General features: G+C 48.7%; 1 protein-coding gene across 11 annotated transcripts in view; it reads left to right on the top strand.

The window, feature by feature from the left end:
* The window catches only part of RUFY3 (RUN and FYVE domain containing 3), a 735957-nt gene that overhangs the window by 477260 nt on the left and 232830 nt on the right, over positions 1 to 25867 (top strand). The window lies entirely within an intron of this gene.

Raw genomic sequence — 25867 nt, 5'->3', positions numbered from 1 at the left:
CACAGTTTGTTTCAATTAGCTTACACATATTTTACATCTTGCTTGTTTCTTCAGAAACTTATTCCTGTGCTTTTATTGGATCATATACCAATCAAATTAGACTCTGTCTGTATTGACTTCATAGGATTGTGCCTCTGGCATCCATTTTATCATGACAATGTTGTTCCAAACTAATTTGAACCTACAGTGGAAGCTCTGGCAGCTTTTTAATGGAATGGTCTATATAAAAGCACTGGTCATTGTTCTTAGTACTGTTCTGGTCAGTAATATAGAAGATAACAAGGTTTACATGCTGGATAACAGATTCTGGATAGCATAGTTCTGGTACACGAAGGGGGCCGGGAAGCTAAGTTACTTGGTCTTTTTGTTCAATTGTTCAGCTTTCTCCGATGCACACAATACTGATATTCAGTTATTGCTCATATTTGGTTATCCATCATCGGGGGTCCCCAGTTTATGTAAAGGTGAATCTCTTCTGGATTCCAGTGCTGAGTCTAGCAGCACAAATAAATGTAGTCCTGAGTTAGGCATTGTGACAAGGTCCAGGACCTGATTCGCTCAAGAGGGGATGGGGACCATCTCAAACTGGGGCAGGAGGCCTGCTATGGTGTTTGCAGGAGCGAGTCCTGCCCCAAAAGAGCTGTGGGAGTTGGGAGCGCCCAAGTCTGTCGCTTCTACTTATGCCGTACTACAAATGTCCAGTACCACTTCTTATCACTCCATACCTTCTGTGCCCTGTTTTTTCGCCAGATTTCTTTCCACTTTTTCAGGTCCCAGAAATCCTTGCGTTGGAGGATGGCATTAACAACTTAGCAGTGATAGAGCTGGAAATTAACATCTTTTTCACCAATGGGTGCCACAGACCAGCATACAGAAGTATCCAGGACACATGAACAAAGACTTTGGGAATGATGTTGTTTTTCGTGTGCAGCAGTGGCACGACTCAGAATGGACGACTCTTTGAGACCCCAAACATAAGAACTTTGAGATTACTAGATTTGTTGCAGGCCGCCATTGTTGAACTCGAGCAGGCATGCACTGACTATGCGTATAAGAACTTTCTAAATTATTTTGTCTCAGGCTGCCGTTGCCGAATTTCGGTGGCCCTGTGCTCGAAAGGGAGCTTCACAGCCACTTTACAGTCTCATACCCATATGACACTACGGGCCAACAGAATAGTGACTGGCCTGGGGAGTTAAGTGGGCTCCAAGAGAGATGGGATGGAGTGTTTAAAGGGAGAGCGAAGAAATCCGGCAGTGTGGGTTGTTTTGGTGAGTTCAAAGGGGGAGGAAGCAGACAGAGAGACCAAGAGGAGGAAGCATGGTGCAGTAAAGCGTGGAGGTTTGTAAAGTGTGTGCAAGGTGAGGTATTGGTTGTTAAGAGAAAGTGGTACTTGGGTGTGAGTGTTTAACTGAGGGGTAAGAATAAGAGTGGGGGTGCACATGACAGTGAGTGAATGAGAGAGTAACGGAACGGTGGAGAGGGGAGAGTAGCAAGCGATGGAAGAATATCAGAAGGATGTGTATGGACGGAAGAGAAGCGAAGGGTGTGAAAAGGCGAAGTTAATTGAGACCTGGATAATTGAAAGGCAGCCCTTCTTAAGATCTTTGGTGTTCGTGGGACCCTGGTTAGGATCCACCTAGGAATTCTCAGAGAGAGCCAGACACAGAAGGCGATCATCTTTAGGCCCTCACGAGTATCCAGCCAGAATATAGACAGTAGGGGTTACCAATCTCTAGTGACCACCTTATAATTGAGGGATGCCTGTGGTAGGGAGTGAAAAGCCTATGGGCGGGAGATGAGAGAGGTGGAAGGGGGGGTGGGGGGGTCACCGTTAATGAGTCCCCATTCAAATAAAAATCCTAAACGGTATGAGTGCGATCTTGAGGCCATCTATGACAGCATGCAAGCTGATTGCACCAAAGATCTATGTAGCTGCGGTAAATCCTTTTTCTGCCAAACTCAAACTGACCACCTTGAACTAAGGTCGGCTCTATGGCATGGTTTTATCTAATTTTTTAAAATAAGACTTACTAGTTATCAGGGCTTCTGGTAATTAGCTCAGCACGAGAAAACTGTGATCTGTTTTCAGTTTGCAATTTTGATTGTCGACAGGACCAATTTAGCCCTTTCCTTCTGTGGTTAATAAATTGAGGATCGTGAAGTTAGCTACTGCTAACACCTGTTTTTTCCAATTGTATTTGGTTAGTTTACACAGCTCGGAAAGAGAACCTTAAAGTATCCGGTTTCTCTTTAGCACTTTTAGCCACAATCCCATTCTCCGCCTGCAAGATGTTCTTCCCTTCCAGAAGACCAGACTTATCCATCAACTTTGTTCAAAGATTACTTCACCAGTTCAGACATGCATTAATACATAAGGAGAGCTTCACGTACAATTTGAGTAGGTCGCATGATCTGCGAGAGCAATCAAAGTTCTTTTGCGAAAAAACGGTGAATTGTTGTCGTCCCTATGTGATATTGATTTGTCGATCACTGGCATAGTAGGTTATTGCACCTCACTGTTAATGTATATTCAAGTGCTTAGGCTGCTTTCTCTTTGGTGTTAACTACATTTTCATTACATTTTCTTGAGACTTGATTTTTGGAGGTGGGGTTTGGGGTGGGTGGCGTAAAAGGTTTTTGACCTACAATGGGGCAGCTCCTCTTCTGAGGAATCCAATTTGTATATTACCTTGAAAGCACAAGCCTCTAGAAGCTGGATTTACTGTTCTCAACCCTCCAATCTGCTTTTCTGACACATAAGGATGCCTTCAGGTGTGAGACAGTCCATCCTGGGAAAGGAAACCCAACGACTCTTCCGGAGTATGGAACTTGGACACCTCTTGTGTTCTCGCATTCTGATTGGAAGTTTTCTGCAGTACATCCTGTCTACCTAAGACACAGCCGTTTAAGACCTCTTCGAGCTGGAGTGGGCTACTCCATCAAATTTGCATCCATTCTACAGAAGTCCAGTTCAATTATATAACGCCATGCCCCTAGTGACCCATTAAGGAGATAGTATCTGGAGGTTCAGATATTGCTGGACAAAGGAGTGTTTGTCCCTGTCTCCAGAAAGTGTGGCAAGGGTGCATTTTCAATTCTGTTCCTGTTTCCAAATTCCTCTGAGGCCTTCTGCCCTTTAATTGTCCTGAAAGTGGCAGCTGTTTCATCAAGACCATTCACTTCATTGAGATTATCCAGTTGATAATTCCCAGGGTCTCTCCAGGTGGGTTTACGGTCTCAGTAGATCTGAAGGATACAGATGTTTACATGCCCTTCCTTTCCTCCCACCAAACGTTCCTTTGCTGCCCAGTGAGGGTCTGTAACGCTCACCTGATTCTCGCAGAGGCGCCGGTCTTGACTGGGCGACTACCGTATCTTCAAAGGTGATGTGTAGCACCCGGTTGGCTCTTTGGGCTGGACCTCTGTGCACTGTATGCCTGACGTGTAGAGTAAGATGTCTGCAGATAGAAAATAAGGGGTTAATGAACTGGGGTTATTGGGGTGTCCCTATCTCTTCCCTCTTCTCCTCTCCTGTAGACCCCCAAAGGTTAACGCTCTCACCTTAGGTAAGTGAATGCCGAGCTCTCCATCTGCCTCGGGGCAGGGTGCTGTAACCAGTTTCTTCACTGGATAGGTAGCGCAGGCCTCTTGACTTCAGAGGACTGCTGTCCGTCGTTTACTGCACGAACGGTAAGTTTCGAGTCATTCAAATGTCTGTAAAGTCTTTAGTAATGATGTCTCTTGTTTTGCAGGGTTCCGGCGATGGCGGATGACGGGCTGAAGTGAGTTGAAGATGGAGCCCGTGTGATGAATAGAAGCGCCTGGAAGCACGTAAGTAAGCGCTTGTTGCCTGCTTCACGGTGCGCTCTAACTGTCTTTTTATTTTGCAGGTACGAGTTCGGAGCGGCTGCAGGGTGCCGGAATACCCACTGGATTAGATGTGGAAAGGAGTAATGGCACGTGAGTATTAAAGTTCCCCAATGTCTTAAACGCACCTTGTTTTGTCTTTCAGATGTGGGATGCAGCGCCGAAGGCCTCCGGAGCGTGCAAAGAGTTGGTAAGCTTTTGTCTTTCAGATGCCGGAATGCAGTGTGAAGACCTCCGGAGCGCACAAAGAGTAGGTAAGCCTTTGCCTTTCAGATGCCGGAATGCTAACCTGTTCTTCCTTGTCTTTATAGGTGTTGCTGAAGACTGGATTCAGGATGGTAAGCCTTTGCCTTTCAGATGCCGGAATGCTAACCTGTTCTTTCTTGTCTTTATAGGTGTTGCTGAAGACTGGATTCAGGATGGTAAGCCTTTTTCCTTAGGCCCAGGACCGGATGCAGAAGACACGATGAGCGTTCTGCTGCAGAGGTTGCAGAATAACGCAAAGCAAGATTCATCCACCGGGTGTGGTTTAAATAGCCTCCTGTAGTGCTTCGGTGTCTCCTTCCACAGCCACGCCTAGGTAAGAAAAGAGTTCCTGCTTTCCAGAAGAGTTCCAGTGTTCTGAATCTAGGGAGTGGCTCCAGCCCCACCCAACAGGAAAAGTAGTTCCAAACAGAAGGAGACCAGAGGCTCAACTGGCAGGCAAGTAAGCAGCATGGTCTGCTGCAGGTAAGTCCACCCAAGCATTATGAGCCCGGCGCTTCCAGCGCTGGGACTGGGCATATTTATGAGCCTGGTGCCACTGGCGCCAGGACTGGGTCCAAAAGGTCCCAATTGGGACTGGTTGGCACTCGGAACCTGGGTTATGGATCTGCTTCCAAGGGAGTTGGGAAAACCCTGACCTTTTGGAAGCAGAGATCATGACAGGGTCATTTTGAGGTTAGGATCCTACTTTATAGCCTCAAGTGATGTCTCCAAGGTCCTAGACTGTTTAGGTGTGCTTCATCATTGTCAAGGAAGTCTTCACCCTTACCTATATAAGGGATTGTTATAATGCAACCTTTCTTCATAGAGCTGCACTGGGCAACTCTCTGGTCACTTGAGTCGGTTTGGATATTTAATAAATGTCAAAAAGTAGGCTCTCATTTCTCATCAGCAGCTAGAATTCCTCATAGCCCCTTTTCACACTGCTCGCTTCCGTATGTCCCGTCCCTTCCTCCAGGGTCAGCGGGTTTGCAAGCCAGTCTGGTTCTCCCTTATGTCTCTTGCCCTGCCCTAATTTAGCTCAGGGTAAAGGGAGGCATGGCATGCAACAGGGTCAGGGGCCTTACCCTGTCAAGAGGGAGTGGGGAACCTCTCATCTTGGGACAGGAGCCTACAATGTGTTTACCCAGAGGTGTAATGTGCAAGGTCCCTAGCCTCTGTCCATTCTATCTTTGCCTGGATGAATGTCAAATACCACTAACGCTTGCTCCATACCTGTTGTGCACTATGCTTGCCAGTCTTCCTTTTCCCCTTTCCTTAGGGCTACACGTACCAGGATGCCTACTGGCGGGAACCTCAATCGGCAGCTAAACCGGGTTGTGGTGAGGTGTGGCTAAGGGAACTATGCACATCCCCACAGCAGTACAGATGCTTTAACTAGATGGGACACAAACTCTAAATTGAAATTTATTTACAGCGGACAGCCAGCTCCAAACGCCGGCAGAATCATGTACAAAAAAGCGGGTTGAGTTTAAGGCTTGTTAAATGTACTCTGGTCATTGTAACCCAGCTCCTGTGGAAAAGGAAGCACGTGGTTGGCCAAGGGAGACAGCTGATGTGGGGTCCAGATGAAGCATAAAAATGGGCAGGTAAAGTGTGGGTTGGAGAAAGGACCAAGAGACCAGGTGGAAGAAGCCCAGTGCAGCGGAGCATGAATTGTCAAGAGCTTGTCCAAGGAGAGGTATTGGTTGCTGAGACAAAGAGGTACTTGGATGTGAGAGTGCATGTAAGGTGAGTAAGATAAAGGGGAGGGTGTAGGAGGGTGATTGAGTGGTTGAGAAGGGTGACTGACCGTAAAACGAATGTGTGGGTGGAGTGGTGCTTAGTGGGAGGAGAGCGTGGGTGGAGGAGAGCGTGGGTTGGTGTAGTGGTTCATAGTGGGAGGAGAGTGAATAGTGGAGAGTAGTGAGAGGGAGTAGTGGCAGGGGAGAGTTGTGGGACCCCAGCATAGGAACCAATTACAGAATCCTGGAGGCAAACAGATAGATAGTAAAGGAGTTTGCCATTAAGCCACCACAACCAGTAAGTCAGATTTTTAGAAAGTAGGAGTTGCTTATCTACAGTGACATTCTTGGGATCTAACGACGCCTCCACTGTGGAGGGAAAAGGCCATGGGAGCCGAGAGGGAGGGAAGGCCCTTAGTGAGCTCTTTTTCAGAAATTAAAACCCTTGAACCTTCTCCGAGAGGTTGTGTGTTCTTGTGGCAATCTGTGACTGGCAGCAATATGCATCTGTGGTGCCCTAGTCCTGGCTTCACCTCAAACCCTTTGCAAAATATCTGCTTAATCATTGGTACCTGAGCTCAGTAGCTTATTCTTAATTAGTTCCAGGTTTCACCCTCCTCAGGCAAAACCTTTAATGGTGGGTCAACTTGATGCATCCCCATTTTGGATATCCTCTAGATCTGTGTTTCTGGTTTAAACCAAATTTCCACTGTAAGTAATGCAAAGCGGTCTTATATAGTGCCCTCGTTTTAATGTTTTAGTGCCCCAGTGCGTGTGGATCCGTAAGAAAGGACGGCAGGCTGTGTTTTATCATATAGCTGAAAGGCAGAAGCAGAAACCTTTGGCGTTGATTGATGCAAGTTGGAAGTACCGGTTACCCGTGTGCTGATATGAGAATACCTGCTTGTGGTACATGCTGGGTAGGTTAGCCATATGGGCAGCTCCCAGATTGTGGAGTGCAAAAATTGACAGCATGGTTGTTGATAGAAGATGGATAGGGTGTGAATCTGTTAGTACATTAGACCCGGTTTGTCATCTGAAGGAGTGTAGGTAGAGTAAGGGTGCAAGATTGTAGTTGTTGAGTTATGGGGTTGTGGAGATGGGATGGGGAGTTATTGTTGATTTCTCTTACATTCATGCAGCAGAGGATCCATAAATCAATTGTTTTCCCATAGCAGTTTCACAATTGCTTGTCCTAAAGTAGCCCAAGTGTCTGGTGCACGGTTATTAGCCAGTTGCTGTGATCTTTCATTTCTTTCAAAGTAATTGGTTGAAAAGCCAGGTTTTCAGCGGTTTCATGAGTCACGTGGTTCACTTGTAGGCAGACATGTGGGTAGGGTGTTGCATTGCTGGACCAAAGTGTTATGGGGGTAGAATAGTGTTAAAACTTCGAAAGGAGGAATGACCCCCCCCCTCCACATTACGAGCGACGCACAGGGTTTTGAAATGAACTTTTTTTTTTAATGGCGTAACCAATGGAGAATACTTGATGCTGGTGTGGTACTTTCAAATTACTTCATTCTGATAAGTCACCTTGCCACTGCATTTTGAATCCTTTGAAGTTTCCTCGTTGGGAAATCTGTCAGTCCGACATAGAGGCTGTTTGCATAATCTAGTTTGGATAGTATTAGAAAAATGATGGCCTTAGCACTGTGGGCATGCACAGTTGGGAGAAACAGCATCTGAAATGGCTCTGATCTGTGGATCAAGAGTGAGGGTGTTGTCCATTGCTGTTCCAAGATTCCTTACTTTGGTCGACTGGATTGGGCAAGGGTCCATCGTCGGGGCAAGGAATTGTGGTGGTTAGAACCTGCAGGATTACAGAGCATCAGTTATGTTTTGCTAGGGTTGCGTTTTAGTGTGTTTGCTGTCATCCAGTGCGTCCACCCGTGCAAGGTAATTCTCAATGCCTGGAGTGTTTGGTGGTTCACAAATGTGTAGATTATTTTGTGTCATCTGCATAGTTGTAGCAGGAGATATAGGATGCAACGATGAGGACAACCTGGCTCATCATGTAGATGTTGAAAAGGGGACAGTGTGGATCCTTAGAGTACTTAGCAGATAGGTGGTTTGTTTCAATGAAATTCTGTTGACCATATATTGATTTTTCCATAGGTTTCCAGACACTGGGTGCTTGAGAAAGGGTAATAGCTGGCTGGGTCATATGGGTCAGTTCTGGACTTTTAAAGCAAAGGTTTGATACATGTAGATTCCAGCCGAGCTTGGACTCCTCCAGGCCTGGTGGAGTTGTTGAGGGATACGAAGATAGGCATTAAGTATGGAGATTTCATGATGGGTTTGTAAAGATTGGGATGGGGGGGCATGTATCCTCAGGAGATGCCGATGGGTTGCATTAGTCAATGGTAGTTTGTAGGTTCTATGCAGACAGAAGGTGGAAAAATGATAGAGAGGAGGGTGTGGAGAGGTGTTGGTGGAATCTATGTGGTGGTGTGCGGGTGGGAGTGTCAGTTATTGTTGAGGTGATCTTGGTTGTTGAGATGCTTTTGGCTGAAGAGTTCAGCAATCTGGTCACAGAGCTCTTATGTAAGGGATGGGTTTGTGCTTTAGGCTTTTAGGTCTTTGAATTCTCCGATAATCTTATGCATTTCCCCTTTTCTGTGATTTGCGAAATAAATATGTTTGGAGTAGTGTGCTTTCTTTGCTTCGAGTTATTCTGCCCTGTAAAGGTGTAACTCAGATCTGCTTGTCTGTAGATTGTTTTTCCTCCCAATTTTCTCCAGTTTCCGATGTTTCCTTTTTTATGTTTAGTCTGGTGATGAACAATTTAGCTGTTTTATATTTTTTGAGAGTTTTTGAAAGGTTTGTTAGGAGCAAGTCAGTCTGATGTGAAAATAAACCAGTTGTGGAGTTTTGCACCCAGTGCGGTTGTTGGTCCATCTGCAGAGATCATAGATTTGGTTGATTCTAGTGGTCTGCTCATAGTTGTTGGTTCGTTTGAAGGTACTATGAGGTGTGGTGTCTCTGTGAATATTGTGAGTAGTATAGAGAAGTCATCACCCCGGGGAGGTGAACTGGGGAGCAGACAGTGCTGGTTTTCATTACAAATAATGCCATCCCTTGTGTGCCCAACTAAATGGGTGGGACCCTTAACCACCTGAGATGAAATGCTGCAAGGTTCACTTCTAGTGACTTCGAAATAGAATAGTCTTCTCTCTCTCAAGCCAGTTGTTGAAATCTCCAAGTGTAGTTAGTAGTTGGCCATGTACAGACAGGATATGAATGGCATCAGCGAGTTTGTCATCAAAGTGTGTGCTGTAGGAGGGAGCCCTGTAGATGAGGAGGAAGCTTGGTGCAACTGTGGGAGAGATGGAGCAGGTCAGAGTGAGCAATTAACAGTCTGAGTTGTCAATGGAGGGTGTTAAGACTATAGAGGTGTCTCTGTACACCAGGGCTATGCCACCTCCTCGCCTATTGTATTTAGCACAGATTATTTTGGAACCTGATGGGATTCTCGTGGATAACTGCGGACTGGTCATCGAAGAGTCGCATTTCCGTGATGGAGAATAGGTTGATCTGGTCTTCGGAGAGAAGGTAAAAAATATAAGAGGAGTGCTTGTAGACAGATTTAGCATTTATCAGGAAGCATATTGTTCCCGTCATTTCTGAGTGGGTTTGACTGCTTGGATGAGTGCTGCTGGGTTATTAAAGGTCGTTTTCTCATTAATTCACCAGTCTCCACTGTAAGTCTTAAAAGAGGCTCATCAGGCTCTACTTGGGGTCTGGCACATCTATCAGTTTTACTGCTTGGTTGTATAGAATGGTCAGTGGTGTCTAATGATGAATGGAGTTACAGGAATTGTTTCTTCCAGGCCTGGTCATATGGTTGGTTGGATGGCTGTTGGGATCGATGTAGGTAAGGGTGTTGGCTTGTTGGGGAGTTCTGTTTCTCAGGCCAATGTTTGGTCCTAGCAATATTGTTCAGCTGGCTGCTTCAGGAGGTATCTGGAGATAAAAGCTATTCATGTTTTCTTGAGGTGAAGTGGTGGGATGCCTGTATGTCTAAGAGGGGACAGTGTCTGCTCATTGAAAGCATCTGCCTTCCTAATGGCAGTGCAAACATTTTCTGATATCCTTGGTCGTGTGATTTTGGTAATTCCCAAAAACTTTGCGAAACTCCTATCCCCTGACAAGGGAGCAAAAAGTGTAGCTCTTGTGGTGCTTGTGTGGGCTGAGCCAAATCTTCCGGCACTGCCTGGAATAGGAGAATAAAAGGTTGTTTGATCCTTCGATAGCCTCTTCACATGTCCACCCTCGCTTTCTGATTCTGAGGTTGGCATCAGCCGATAAGCAAAATTGGACTGAGCATCCAACTACTAGGCATCAAGATTTTTTCTGCGTGATACTCCCTCCCACCTGGCTGCCTTACAACATGTCAGAGACAAACTGACATGTCTGAGCAAAGGGGTACCATTTCTGTTTTCCCTTTCTGCTGGCTGTTCCCATTCCTAGTTCACTTTCACTTGTTACACAGGAACTGTATAGACTGAGACCATAGACTAAATCACATTGATATTTTATTTGTTACCTATATTTAGTGCCTGCTCAGCCCACTGCCCACATGCTCATTGTGGAGAAAAGGTCCCAACACCATTTAATAAAGAGCTTACCTCCATGTTGAGGTTGGCATAACTCTGTTGGGGCTAAATGATTTACTTTAGGGCATCTTTCCCATAACCCCCTGTCCTACACCGTTGGGGGTAAACACTGGAGCCTCTGTCTAACTGGAGCTAGGGGGCTCTCTGGTGGGATCTCAGCCTGGGTAGACTGGGCCACACAAACCGAGCTGGCCTCGTCGCCATCCTGTAACAGTGTTTTGTAGACTTAAACTATTGGATTCGTTTAGAGACTAGGACCTATCTTTAATGTTAAGTCTGTAAGATGATGTACTCGTACATTCCGTCCGCTTTCCTCCATCCTTGTGGGCGCCCCCCCAACATGGGGACGTAACTGGAACCTTAAGCCTCAAAAAATTGAGCTTCCCCTTTAAATTTAGCACAGCACGCACGGGTACGGCCTTGGGCAGGGAACGCCCCACTGACACCCCGTCCTCCGGCGCCTCACCTCCAGTTTTCTTTTTCTGCATGGATGGTGTCGGCCCTAGCTTTCCGCTTGCTCCTAGTTTGTTTTTTAAATTATTTGACTTCCTGTAGGTGTCTCGCCTTCCCGGCGCATGTCGGCTGCAGAAGGCTTCACAAGAGGTCTCGTCTGATCGCTCTTTCCCAGCGTTGGACCCTCATGCACTCTGTCTTCAGGGTTTGGGGCCCGACCAGTGCTCGGCCTGCAGCGCTGTCAGTCACAGCGCATTGAAGAATCATTTGTCGCGGTGGAGGGAAATCTTCCACACTTCACCTCTACCCCACCTTAAGGACTTTGTCTCCAGGACCTCTCGTCAAGACAAGGTAGGTCCTCTGTTCAGCACGGCCCCACAGCCAGCAACTCCTTCCCGGGGCTTCCCACAGATCAGGGTTTCTCGGATTCAGGTTCTGGCAGGCCAGAGGCCTCAAAGGCTGCCTTACTCCCAAGCTGAGGGGCCTAGGGGCTCTCCTGGCGCTCCAGGCACACACCGGAGGCCGCACCTGCTCCCAAACTGAGGGGTTCAGGGGCCCTACCAGGCTGTCCTCAGAGGGGCGATCAAGTTTGTCCTTTTCTTCTACTCCAGGGGTTAAGGGATCATCTGAGTGCCACCTCCAAGAGTCGGCCATCGGCTAGATCCCGCATGTCTTCTGGCACAGGTACCGAGGAGGTCCAGCCTACCGGAGCACGCTCCAAGGTTGTGAGTCAGGGCGTTAAGACTACCGGCTGTCCGACCGAGGGCTCGGCGCCTACCAGTGTGTTCTGAGTTTGACGCCTCTGCTTCGCTTGCAAGACCAGGCTGTATCCTCTCGTGTCTGAGGCCTCTCTTGGCTCAGGGCCTTTGCGCCCTCCCGCCCAGGGCATGGTGCTTGTCTTCAAAATGTCAGAGTGGCACGTGGCGGAGCCTGCCAGGCAGGACGGCCATCTTCGATCCGGCTCAGGGCCCTTCAGTACTTTCACCGATTGAATGGGCTTTGCAGGATGATCCCATCCCCCTTGCCTCTTGAAGCGGCAGCAGATCCTACAGTGCAGGTTTATGGTCCCCTCAGGGGTACCCATCGCAGCTGTACGGCCAAACGCGCAAGCGCCTAAGTGCTTTGACTAGGAGCAGAGGCCCAATGCCTCAGAGGGCCAGGCCCCTAGGAACTCGGGGGCTTCTGAGGACCACTTCATGTGAGGGGCACGCATGAGGAAGCACTCGAGAAGGGGCTCCTGACTGACATTGTGAAGGAGATCATCCCACAGGTGGCGTCACCCTAGCCCCCACTTCTGGGTACTATTCCTATTCCTCCTGCGCTGCTGGTGCCGTTCCCTCCACCAGTTCAGACCCTAGCGATCATTCTGACCCCTCGACCTTGTCCTGTACCACCGCCTCTCCCCTCAACAACAGCTGGACCTGTCTGTGTCTCCGGAACTGGGGGGGGGGACACAGGTACAGCGGGTACGGGGATGAGGATGCCCAGGACGATGAGCCCATGGCATCCGTTAAGGCTTTTCATGACCGCCTCTTCAGAGCCTAGCAGAGTTCTTGGGGGGGGTGGTTTGGGGTCAGTTGTGCTAGCAGAGGTCTTGGTGAAACACACCACGAATCCGGTCTGGCATCCCCCTCCAGAAGGATGTCCTGCAAGTGGTGCAAAAGGTCTGGGAGAAGCCCAGGGCCAACTCCCAGATAAGCAAGAAGTTGTACAGCAGGTTTAGGCTGATGGACGGGCAGCCAATCCTCATGGCCTCACACCCGCAGACCCATTTCTCTGTGGTGGCTGCGTGCTCGTTGTGTTCTAATCCTTTGTCTTTGTCGTTTGGCTCCACAGGAGCCACCTCCAGTTGCCTCTCCAAGGAGGAGAGAGTCCTTGAGAAAGCGCTGCTACTCCTTCTCAGAACTGCATCTGTGGCAAGCCAACGCGGATGCCTTCTTGGCTGCGGCTAACCAGATGCTGTGGCTGGAGCTCAGTGAATTTCTGCCCGACCGACCTTCGGACAAGCTAGCCTCCTTTAAGGCTTGGCTGGCTGATGCCCGGGTCATTGCCCAGGACCTCATGGAGTCTTCGGTCTACAAAATTGACACAGCCAGCAGAGGGCTGTGCCTTGGAGTCTAGATGAGGACGCCGTGGATGCATGCCACTAAGTTTTCATCTGACATGCAGGAGCGGATCCTGGATCTGCCCTTGGAGGGCGTGGATCTTTTTCTTTCGTCGGCCGATGATGAGTTGATAAAGAAGAAAACCTCCACTCAAACCGCTAAGTCCTTGGCCATCCTGACAAAACCAGGTCAGAAATCCTTCCCTCAGTCCTAGGGCAGGACCAGGTTCAGGCCCCGCGCTTTCTCTGGCTTCAAGGGGTTCCGGGACAGTGGTACATGGTGGCCTGACAGGTTGCCCAACGACAACAGGAGGAAGCAGCAGAGGATGTTGCACCGGTTTTTCCACTCCCCCTCCTCTGCCCCCAAGAAGCAGTGACGTCCAGGTCAGGGAACACAGCCCACCTGTTTTCACAGTTGCATCACATCATTTCATTACAATTGCCCACCGAGAGTTTTCGGCTCCATAACGACTCAGTCTTATGAGTTGACACTCCCACTCGACGTATGCAGAAGAGTTCTTAGCACCGTCTGGGCCCGCCTGGGCGCACTACCTTGCTTACCGGCAGACAAATCAGACGGCACCTTTTCTTGCTTGCGCAGGTAAGAGCAGTTTATATGTCTCTTTACCACAAACTGTCACACGGCATCGGCAGCATTGCACCTAGACGGGTAGCCGCATTTAACCCGATCGATCTGCAATGTGCTTTCTTTTAGCACCACAGTGCGCGATTTAGCAACTTTCCTGCCTCCTGCTTACTTCGATCTTCAGCATCCGTGCCCAGTGCCCTTAATTACAGGCGGGCATACATAGATTTGCTTGAAAAGATTTATGTGCATGCACAAACATGTTTAACCCTCTTATGGTGCACATGGGCGTCTCACTAATGCTCATGAGACCCAGCGTTTTGAACGCGTAGATGACTTCTAATTACAAGCTCTTGACATATGCGGTCATATCGACCACTGCACTCCCTACTCACCAAACATACACTCCCTCTGACCTCCGGGGTACTTGTATACACGCCTGTGCCATACAGTAGTGTGTCCACGCATATCTTTATGCCCTTGTGTAATTCAATTTAATCTCTGTTCTCAAAATAATGTGTTTAAATAGTTCTCTAATCAGTTCAGACCGACCTCATGGTTGACTGATGCGTAGTTTTCATTTTCTTGTTTGTGTCTCCCTACAGGGGACGGAGCAGCCTGCTAACGCTGCCTCATTATGAGACATGCCGGAAGATGTATACACTACAAAAAGCATTGGTCCTGAAGAAGATGGTGCAACTCAATAGTACCATCGAAACCGGTCGACTCCCCTCTGGTCCTGGGTGCTCCCACGACCATTTAGATATTCCCTATACATACGGGGAATACACTCTTAACAGAGATTACTCACACCACGTGAGCTTTTTAAGTTTGTCCCATACACATGGGTACAATGTTTTAATATACTGAGTTGTTTCAGACACAACCATTTGCATGTGGTCAAATTGATGCCCAAGGGTGAATAAAATACTTTTGAAAATCCCATGCCATAACTACCCCCATGCCTACTATATAGCGTTCGTTACAAGATCTAATAACAAGTCTTGGTGTTCAAATTTTCCTATTGATTGTGTGCTGCTGCTCTTTTGTGAAAAAGATTTTAATGAATTTTGATTTACCCACACAATTGGTAGAAATAAGGGACAGTTTCCCCTTTATCCCTATTAGATAGGCACTACTGTCGGGGTTATGGTGTTCTTCCTTAGGGATAGGTAGCAGATTGGCTGTTCAATGTCTTGACAGTGACTTTTCAATTCACTTTCTCCCAAAGAACCGTTTGTTGTGACATAAGACTGTTTAACGGTTAGGGAAGGCAGTTTTCCTATTTCTCTTTTGAATTTACCTTGATATTTTGTTTATTTTGTATATTTATGGCTCTTTTACAGGACACCTGGAAGCATATTTTCAGCAAATAGTGGATCCTATCCAGTCTTCCTTTGCCTTGAACATCCTCTCCTCCTCTTCTTCAGATCGGGTTCCCGGCTCTCTTACGAGAGGTCCTTTTCGATCTTGGAGATCCAGGCGATAGAGCACATTCCTCTTGTTGGCATGGGCTTTGGTTACTATTGCAGGATTTTTGCAGTACCCAAGAGCAACCAGGCTGGCCAGAGGGTAGTTCTGAAACCTGTAATTTCTAAATCTGTCTTTACCGCTGGAATGCTTCAAGATGATTATTCCTGCGCACATAGCCGAGTCTCTGTGTGCAGGGGACTGGATGTGTTCCCTGGACCTCAGGGATGCGTACCTGCATGTATCCATCTATCAACCACATCAGAAGTTTCTGCGGTTCACGATTGTCGTACCACTTTCAGTACAAGGTACTGCCATTTGGCCTGAACTCGGGCCCCTTGTGTCTTCACAAAGTTGATGAACGCAGTGACAGGCCTTCTCTGCTTGGAGGGCCATCATCTATAAACATATTTGGACTTGCTGGTGAGGGAGGGGGTCACCCAAAGGTGTGGTGCACTCCTGCCGAGACTGGCAGATCTCCTTCATCAGCTGGGGTTTTCCCTCAACCAGAGGCAGTCTCAGCTATGCCCATCTCAGGAACTGGTCTTCCTAGGGGTGCGTTGGAACACTACCGTTCAGCAGGTATTTCCGACGCCTGAGACGCTTCTCTCCTGCATCGCGGTGGGGAACTTTCTGGCCAACATGACCACTTCAGCATGGTGGTTACAGCACATTCTGGGTCTAATGGCCTCCAGCATACTCACTGTTTAGCATGCCCACCTCAAGATGAGGCGCCTCCAGCTCCACCGGGTGGCCGTTTGAGATCAGAAGACTGGGTCTGTCAGACAGGATCCCTATACCGCCTCTCCTTCCGGCAGACCTTTACTGGTGGCTGATGGATGGCATTGTTTCAGTTGGAGCCCCCTTCACCTGACCCAAACCATCCCTGGTGGTGACGACAGACTCTTTTGGGAAGGGGGCTACTCTGGAGGGCTATGCGATTCATGGTGCATGGTCCAGGATTGAAGCCCTCCTAAATATCAATCTGCTTGCGCTCTGGCAGTGGGCCTGGCCCTCAGGGCGTTTTTGCTCCTCACCAGGGACAAGTGGGTTCTGATCAGGACGGACAATTCTACTATGATGTTTTACAAGCAGGGCGGAACCCATAACCCATCCTCTCCTCCTCTGCATGGAGGCATTTTCGGTCTGGGAATGGGCGCTGACGGAGGGGATTTGGATTTCATCAGTCCACCTGCTGGCGGACAGAAATGCAGAAGTGGATCAGCTGAGTCGCTTGGGGTTCAACACCTACGAGTGGGAGTTGCACAATGACTCCTTGTTGTCCTCTGGATTTGTTTGCATCGCCCCTGAATGCCAAGTGCCCCCGGTTTGCCTCATGGGCAGGTCAGGGAGATGCCTTCCAGATCTGTTTGCCCGACCGCAGGTATTATGCGTTCCCTCCCACGCCTCTGCTCCAACAGACCATCCGCAAGTTCTGGGCCTCCGTGGGCCGCACCCTCATCCTGGTTGCCCCCCACTGGCTTTCGAGATCCTGGTTTTCGCATCTGCTGCAGTTGGCTCCCGGGGTCCAGTCCATCTTTCCATCCCCAGCAGGGGTTTCCTCACACAGCAGGGTGGGGCAGTGAAACATCCGGACCTGACCAAACTGGACCTGGCGGCCTGGTTCCTGATCAGCTGAGGCTTTAGCATGCTCAATTGTCAGATGACAACTGTGACATCATTCGGGAGGCCCTCGACTCGGTCCCTGTATAAGAGCAAATGGACTAAGTTCTGCCATTGGGCTCGCGACGAAGGTCTGGACCCTGTCTCCTGTCCTCCGGATGGCATACTGGCCTTTTCAGCACACCTGGCCCACTCTGGGGTTCAGGTGGATACTTGCTGCACGTATTTGGCAGCCTTTGGGGTTTACAAGAATTCCCCTAAGCATGTGTTTTCGCAGTCGACCTGGTAGTTAAGGCCCAATTTAAGGGGTTGTCTAGGCTTATTCCTCCAGTGCATAGGCTGCATCCGGTCTGGAGCCTCAATGTGGTTCTTGCAGCTTTGCAATGCAAGCCTTTTCGAGCCGATGGCCTCTGTGGACATCCGCTTGGTGATGCAAAAAACTGTGTTAATGGCGAGCTGCAGGCGTTGTCTTCGTGCAAGCTCTTCACCACGTTTCACATTCACAACAAGGTCATCTTGCGTACTCAACCAAACTTCTTGACTGAGGTGGTCTCTCTGTTCCATCTGAATCAAGAGATCTGCCTGCTGGTGTTGTTCCCGAACCCACAGTCTGAGGCAGAGAGGGCCCTACATTCCTTGGCCCTCAAGAAGGTTCTCAAGTTTTATCTCTGACGAAATCCTTCAGGAAGTCGAAGGCATTGTTCATGACTTTTGGGGGCTCATCCCCAGGCTCTCAGGTTTCCAAGGCTTTCATTGCCCGTTGGAGGGTTCAGGCCATTTCGGAGAGGCACACAGCCATAGGCAAACTTGTTCCTGAGGGATTCATGCCCATGCGGTCAGAGCTAAGGCCACAGCATTTCAGAGACATGCTTCCTGGGATGTCATCGGCAAGGCGACTACTTTGGCCACTCCGTCAGCTTTCTTTAGGCACTACTCGTGGGACACCAGCTCCAAGTGCGATGAAGAGTTTGGTCAGGTGGTTCTAAAGAACCTTTTCACTTCATCCTAGATATGAGGCAGGTTGTCAAAGCTCCACCCTATGTTTTTGTTCGGTGGAATCGCCCACAAGGATAGAGGAAAAGGGGACGGGATGTATGAGAAGTTAAAGTTCTCCAGCATTGGATCTTTCCTAGATTCACATGCTTGACTATTCCGTCGTCGGACTGGGAATCCTTGGTAAATTAAATAATATAAATTAATATATTAAAACTTTCCCTTGGGAAAGAAAAGGAAAGAAGAGCTACACCTACACCCACAGGGCCCTACAGGGCTTGTGTAGCCTTTCACTTGTGGAGTCCCTCCACCTCTTTTTAACCAATGAGGTGGCAGGGCTTAGGCTCCACCCAAGTCAGCCATCCTTAGATGTTTCACTGTTCCATACAGTACAGCGGAATGCGCTCTGAGCTTTTTAGAAATTTTTCATAGTTTAACTATGTTTTTTTATTACTAATTTAAGCTTTTCAGCTTCCTTCTTTCAGGGGCTTCCTAGCCCTAGTCACAGAAGCCTGTATTTTTTTCAACACTCCCAAAAACGTTGTGTGTTTGGTTCACTCTCCTCTCCTCATGGATGACCAAGGCCAAACTGTCAAGGAGAAGACTTCTTTCTTCAAAGACTGTTCCAAGGGTGGCAAGAAGGTCAACTTTGTAAGGGACCCACACAAACTCCATCTACTGCCTCTACCCTCATAACATTCAGGGATGCAGTATTTGTCAGACATTCACCAGGAAAACCCTGGAGGACAGGCACAGAAGACTGCTAGCAGGCAAATGTCCTCAGATGAGGAATCCTGCAATATTGCACCACAATCTCTTCCAGGCACACTGAGAAGCAAGATCACAAAAGGAGCGCTTCTTCAGTGGACAGAGCACACTCCCCACCAGCCAATGACAAGAAGAGGAGTGGAAAGTCCTCTAAAGAACCCTCCAGAACCCAGGAGGTCATGGCGACGGGAGATTCACAAAAAGGTAAAGATTTTTCTTCATCCTCTCATTCGTCGGCAATTCGGTCGTCCACGGGGACACCGTCCACGACCAAGTTAGCCTCACCATCTACTAAGACTATGCCGTCGTCAATGGTTAAACTATTGTCTACTGCCAAACCAGCATCTTCGTTGACGAAGTCATTACTGTCGTTGAAGGACCCGCTGACGAAGCACTCGTCCACGAAGGAGTCATCGAACAAGAACCCGTCGACGAAGAAGGCGTCCTCGTTGACCAAGCACTCGTCAACGTATAAGTCGTCCACGGAGAGTCCATAGACAAAGCTTTCATCTACGGGTAGGTTGTTGACAGAAAGCCCATCCACGGTTAGCTCCTTGACGCACAAGTAATCATCTACCAAGCTTCCACAGTCGTCAACGGAGGGACAGTTGACGAGCCAAATACATGGTTTAACACCACTGTCTTTACAAGGACCTACTGCGAAGGTCCGTGAGGAGCTTTTGCCTCAACAAGATGAGGTTTTAAGCGTCCATTCGCAATTGGAAGGCCTAGAAAGCGTTGTTACCCTCTCACCAATCACTGAGATGAAGTAACTCCCAGATATCACACTACAAGAGGAATTCTCAGAAGAGGAGGGACATTTACTAGTTCGACCCTTGGAAAATAGCCCTCACTGGCAACCTACAATGGAGGATGCTGCGGACCGTTTCAATCCAGCGCTGTTACAATCCATGCACAGGATTATGGAGGAATTCAACAGGAGGCAAAAGTCGAGATACTTCACACAGTCTGTCTCAGCAGACAGACACTGGGAAAGCACATTGCCTATGCACTGCGATCGGAGCCGGTCTCAGAGAAACCTCACGCCTCATTGCTCACCACTGCCTTGTCAGTCCACTTCAAGGGACAGCTACCAGGGGCGCAAACACCATTGTGAGGAGCGCAGAGGAGGAGACACTCCCCATCACCCCTGAGAACTTCTCCACAAAGAGCAAGATCAGCTCCCTCAATATTGGGACCGGAATCTCCCGCTCACTCCGAAGAGTAAAAAGGGGAACCTGATGACCCATTCAAGGAGATCTCTGGGCAGCAAGACGAGCCCGAGCAGGGTGAGCCTCCACAGGACTCGCCTGACACAGACCAAGACGACTGGGAGTCAGTAACCATTGAAAAACAAAGGAAACCGGACTCACTGGGGGGTTAATCACCTCCAGACGATGTGGTATCCTTGCATACAATCATGCCAAAATCAGCAGAAATGTTTAAGAATCAGGTCTCTACTGAAGAAAAAGTGTCAGTTCTCCATGAAAAGAGGGACAAGAGACGCTGCACCATCATGACAATCCCCATTTTGGAAACCATCTAGGCTGCAGGTGTGAAGATTCTTGCTACACCACTTTCCGCCCCAGTGTTAGTAGCTAGACCGGAGAAAAAATGCAAGGCCCCAGACTCCGCCCCTTTATTCCTCAGAGGCCATCCAAAACAGGACAGTTTCATAACCGTATCAGAAAGAGAAAGGCTGCAAAATCCAGCTTCCCCGCTCACTGCTACACCGGATAAAGAGGGGCATAAGCTAGAGGCCATTGGCCGCAAGGTCTCAACAGCGGTATCGCTTACAGTTAGAACAAGCAACGCCATGCCCATGATGGCTAGATTTGACGGAGAGCTATGGCTCCGTAGTTCTAAACTGGCAAAGCATCTCGCGGAAAAGTTCCAGCAGGAACCCAGGTACATCACTGCTGATGGCAAGGTAGTTTGGGACCACATGATAGACACCTCAGTGGACACCGCTCAATGTGGTTTCAGGCAGATGACACACGGAACAGTGCTTAGGCCCCAGGGCTGGATGAAGGCCACCAGTTTTAGGCCAGAGGTACAAGCACAAATCTTGGACATGCCCTTCGATGGTCAAGACTTATTCTGCAAAAACATTGATGATAATTTAAAGGGTATCGAGGCCGACACGGACACAGCCAGAGCAATTAGCTCTTTAAAAGACAAGGACCGACATTCCTATCGTACCTTTCGAGGCAACGGCGCAAATACAAATCTTATGGCAAATCCTACCAGGGCCAGGTGCCTTCCTCAAATCCCTAACAGTCGGTGGGTCAGGTACCAACAGGGTTACAACAGGTACCAAAATGAGTGTGGCAAAAGAGACTCTGGACAGGGCAGGAGCCAGACCAAAAAGAATTGGCCCTTAACCAACGTCCTCCCACATCAACCCTGGTAGGAGGACGCGTTTCAAGGCACCTCGACCAATAGAACAACATAACGTCAGACAAATGGGTGCTTCAGTTGATAAAAGGGGACACATCATAGAATTCACACAAAAACCACCACCCTGCCCGCCACCAAAGAAAAAAGTAATGCGGCTGCAGCAGTTAAAGGTAGAAACCACCAAACTACTATGAAAAGCTTCAATAGAGGTTACCTCCTCCGCAAAAGGGAAATGGTTTCTACTCCTACTTCCTTCCTAGTACGAAAGAAAAACGGCCAGTGGCCCCTGATCCTAGACCCTGCGGGCCCTCAACAAATTTATACGCCGACTAAAATTCAAAATTACTTCCCTACAATTGGTTCTCCCTTGGCTCAGAAAAGACGGTTTCCTCGCCACTCTAGATTTGGAAGACCCATATTTTCACATGCCCATTCATCCAACACACAGAAAATACCTCTGCTTCACTCTAATGTCTGCGCCAAGAGTGTTCACAAAATGTTTAACCACGGTAGCTGCCCATCTCAGGTGCTCAGGAATACAGGTTTTCCCTTAGCTGGACGATTGGTTAGTGAAGGATACTTTCCTAAATACAACGTGGGCAGCAGTGGAAACAACATCACTTGTACAGGAGCTAGGGTTCTCAATCAACGAGGACAAGTCCTCGCCTATCCCTGTGCACACAGCAATCTTTCTAAGGGAAGACCTTGACACCCGAGTCCCCCGAGTATGCCCCTCAGCAGAATGGGTGACTGCAATGCTAAGTCTCATTGCATGCTTAGGAAACAGGACACACTCTGTCGGGCAATACAAGTCCCTTTTGGGCATGATGTCATCCTGTATCTTCCTCATACAAAACTGCAGGCTTAAGATGCAACCACTTCAGGGGGCTCTGGACAACCAATGGGCACAGCACAGCAGGTCATGGGAAGATGTTGTTCACCTCACCCCAATGTTTCACAAGGCTCTCAGATGGTGGGCCAGCCACCCCAATCTTCTACAAGGTCTCCCTTTTCAATTCCCTACGTACACCGTGCTACTGAGGACGGACTCATCACTCTCCGGTTGGGGAGCTCATCTAGGCGACCTCCAGACCAGCGGTATATGGTCACCAAAGGAGTCCCGCCTACACATAAATGTGCTGGAACTCAGGGCCATTCGGTGGGCTCTAAAGTCCTTCCTTCCAGTTTTGACGGGCCAGATTGTGACAGTGCAGACGGACAACACCACGTAGATGCAGTACATGAACAAACAACGGGGCACCAAATCCAACATTCTCTCGCAGGAAGCACAACTGCTCTGTAATTGGGCACTTCAACACAAATTTCACATGAGAGCGGAGCACCTTCCTGGCAAGGACAACCTCTTGGCAGACAAGCTCAGCCGGCACTTCCTACAATCACACGAGTGGGAGATCAACAACGAAGATCTCAACAGACTATTCCGCATGTGGGGGAAACCCAACATAGATTTGTTCGCAACTTACCACAACACCAAATGCGATCAGTTCGCTTCCAGGTACCCGGAAATACATTCACTGGGAGACGCATTCTCTGTGCCATGGAAGGAAAAATTCCTTTACCAGTTTCCACCAACACCCTTGATTCCGCGGGTACTGCGCAGAATGATGGAGCAGCCCTGTACCATGATACTAATAGCCCCGATGTGGGCACACCAGATCTGGTACCCGACGCTCCTTCAACTAGTGTTCAGGAAGCATGCATATCTCTGACCCTACTCGTACCTCTTATCACAGAAGAAGGGCAAGCTACTTCACCACGACCCAGCCACTCTATCCCTCTGGGGTTGGCTCCTCAGCAGCAAAGGTTTCACAACCTCACGCTAGACCCTGAGGGCTGGGATATATACTACGGGTGGCAAGAGCACAGTCGACAAGGCGAACATATTCTGAAAAATTGAAGCGTTTCAGAGCATGGTGTCCACAGACCAACACAGATCCCGTACTGTAATCTGCGGAGCAAATACTACCTTACGTCTTACACTTAGTTAAAGTGGGTCTAGCGAGGTCTTTCATTAAAGTCCATTTCTCGGCTGTGGCCACTTACATAACCAAGCCTCACCAGTGTAACCCAGATGTCTCATCCAGAGGTTAAGACTTTTCTCAAAGGACTCCCACTTTGTACTCCCAAACAAAGGAAAATTGAAACCCCATGGAGCCTTAAGACAGTATTAGCTGCATTAATGATAGCACCATATGAACCCATACACAGGTGTGATTTAAAATGTTTGTCATGGAAGTCGGCTTTCCTTGTAGCCATCACTTCAGTGAGATGCATCGGAGAGTTGCAGGCTTTATCTGCCCAACCTCCTTTCATCTATTTTCACAGAGATAAGGTAGTTTTACGGCCTCACCCTAAATGTATTCCTAGAATCGTGTCGGAAGCTATTCTGGCGGAAAGGATTGTTCTACCTACATTCTTCGGCAACCACAAGACCACCGCCGAACGCACACTACAGTCACTGGATGTGGCAAGAATACTTAAGTTCTACTTAGAACATACCAAGGTATTCAGGAACTCTAAAAAAGACTCATCGCATTTGCAGGACGAACCAAAGGCAAATTCATATCCAAGGAAAACCTGGCACGTTGGATATCCAGCTGTCGTGAACCCAGAAACAACCCATTGCCAGCCACGCAACCAGAGCAATGGCGACGTCAACAGCTTTTCAAGCGGGAGTGGGTGTAGCTTTTCTTTCCTTTTCTTTTCCAAACGAAAGTTTTAAAATATTGATTTATATTTAATTTACCGAATATTCCCAGTCTGACGACTGGAAATATTCAAGCATGTGAATTTATGACAGATACCAATGGTGGAGAAATACAGTTGCAGGTAAGTAACTAAGACTTGCTCACCGTAGTGACTAGACTACTCATAGTCAATTTTCCCCAAGGCTTCCTAATGGAAATTAAAGCAGAAACGCATTGAAAGCAATACATTTTGACGATATTCTTGTTGCTGAGAGTTGCAATGCAGCTATTGAGAGAACCTTTCACACTTTAAATGTTTATAAATATTACTGTCTATTTGCAACTTTAAAAACAAATAATTAGAGGTTTTATAGAGGTATACTAGTTGGCTATGTATGCCAGTTTGTTCTCGGAAACTGTGTGAAGGTCCACTTTCTTTGCTTTAGAGACTCTTATTGCTTTGTACTTAAACAGCCAGGTACAGGAGTACATGTGTCACCTTCAATAATAGTTGTCCAACTATGGCATATCTTGTAGATTCACATGTGGGAGAATATGCATAGGCAGCTGCTGATAACCTCCCCTGCCTCCACATACACTTTTTGTCTTACCTCCTTAAATGTTAACTGTTGGTCATCTTGTTCCGAAAAAAGAAGCTAAAATGGTGCTTTGAGCTTAATGTGTTATAGCCTTTGAAGCCATGCAGGTTTACTCGTGATCCTAGTGGTATATTAAGTTGGACCGTTCTTGTCCTTAAATACCTTTTTTTATTTTTTTATTTTTTTTGAAAATTGGTTTTATTGTTCTCCAGCATGGGGTCTGGCATGGATTCACATGCTCATGAATATTCCCTGTCGTCCGGCTGGGAATCCTCGGTACAGAAAAAAATCAGTATCGTTTCTGATCTGTCTTTCTTAGTAGTAACCAATCACTGATCTCTGGGTCCTACTGCCCACAGCCAATAACTGCCCTCTCCCTAAGCCTCGCCTCCGGCAGCCATCCTCAGATTTTTACCACACGTTCAAGTGTTGGGAGTCCTTCGTGCTGTAGCTCTCGAGCTTTACTGTGTTTTTGCGGTTTTTCAAAGAGAATTTCTCATTTTTCGGTTAAATTGAGCCTCAAGCGCCACCATCTTTACATCCGATCAACGGGGACCCATTTCGGAAGTTTCTACGCCCCTCAAGGGAGAAGATTTCGTCAAACACTGCTTTTGGAGGATTCCAGAAGTTTCTGAGGCCTACCCCGGACATGGCCCAGGAGAAAGGGAGCTCGACGCCCGGGAAGCTGTTCAGGGCTTGCCCTGGATGCCAGCTGCAGAACGTGTTCAAGGAAGACGAGCATTTCTTATGCCTCTACTGTCTTCACGAGGACAAAACGCACGTGGAGGACGACTGTGCGTTTTGCGGGAACATGTCGGAGCGGACCATGAGGGACCGTCATCTTCGTCTCGCCAACTGGCTGGAGGGAAAGAGCCCGTCAGGTGAGAAGACAAAGAAGAAATCCAAGCGGTCTTCTAAGTCCTGTGAGGGCGCCCCGGCGACGGGGGCCCAACAGAAGGCTAAGCACTGTGAGTCCGCGGGCACCGGGAGCGCCACACGGTCGGGCTCCTCGGCTGCCAGGCAGGGCACATCCTCCCCGGCGCCATCGACCACGAGCCAACGCTCCGGCTCGGGTAAGAGGAAATCCGAGAACCCGGCCAAGCTTCTGGAGAGGCCCCGGTCGATCTCGAATATTTCGGCTGAGGGAGGAGAGAGGCGGGGAGCCCTCCCCCAAGGTGAAGGCCACAAGCACGCAGTCGGTGACTAAGGCCTTGATTCACCCAGCCAAGGCCTCTATCGAGGTGGTCGCGGCAACCCTGGCACAGCCTGCGGAGGTTACACCTGTGGTAGCGGCCTCGGGGCCCAGAGTCTTCCTGCCACCTCGGAGGGAGGCATCTTTCAAGCCCATCGAAAGAACCCCCACGAAAGCCCCGGCGGAGAAAGAGGGGGGGGGCAGTGGGCGTCGTGGATTCAGACACAACCTCCGAGGAGGAACTTGTCAAAGCCCCTGAGAGCCACGACGCAGGCATGGAGGAGGACCAGCCCGTGGAGAGGCATCCCGACGAGGGGGACGACGGAAGCGACGGCGGCGCCGAAGGGACCCCAGACCAACCATCGCGCCCTTCGCAGCCAGTGCCGCAGGACAACTCGGCGGCCATTTTGATGGCAATACAATCCTTATGCTCTGAAATAAGGACTAGATTGCCTTTACCCCCGACGGGGGAGCCGGAACCAGGTCCGACGGAGGAG

Source organism: Ambystoma mexicanum, chromosome 6p (genome assembly GCF_040938575.1).
Source record: "Ambystoma mexicanum isolate Mex_15411 chromosome 6p, UKY_AmexF1_1, whole genome shotgun sequence".
Classification (NCBI taxonomy): Eukaryota; Metazoa; Chordata; class Amphibia; order Caudata; family Ambystomatidae; genus Ambystoma; species Ambystoma mexicanum.
This window is presented reverse-complemented; position numbering and strand designations above follow the sequence as displayed.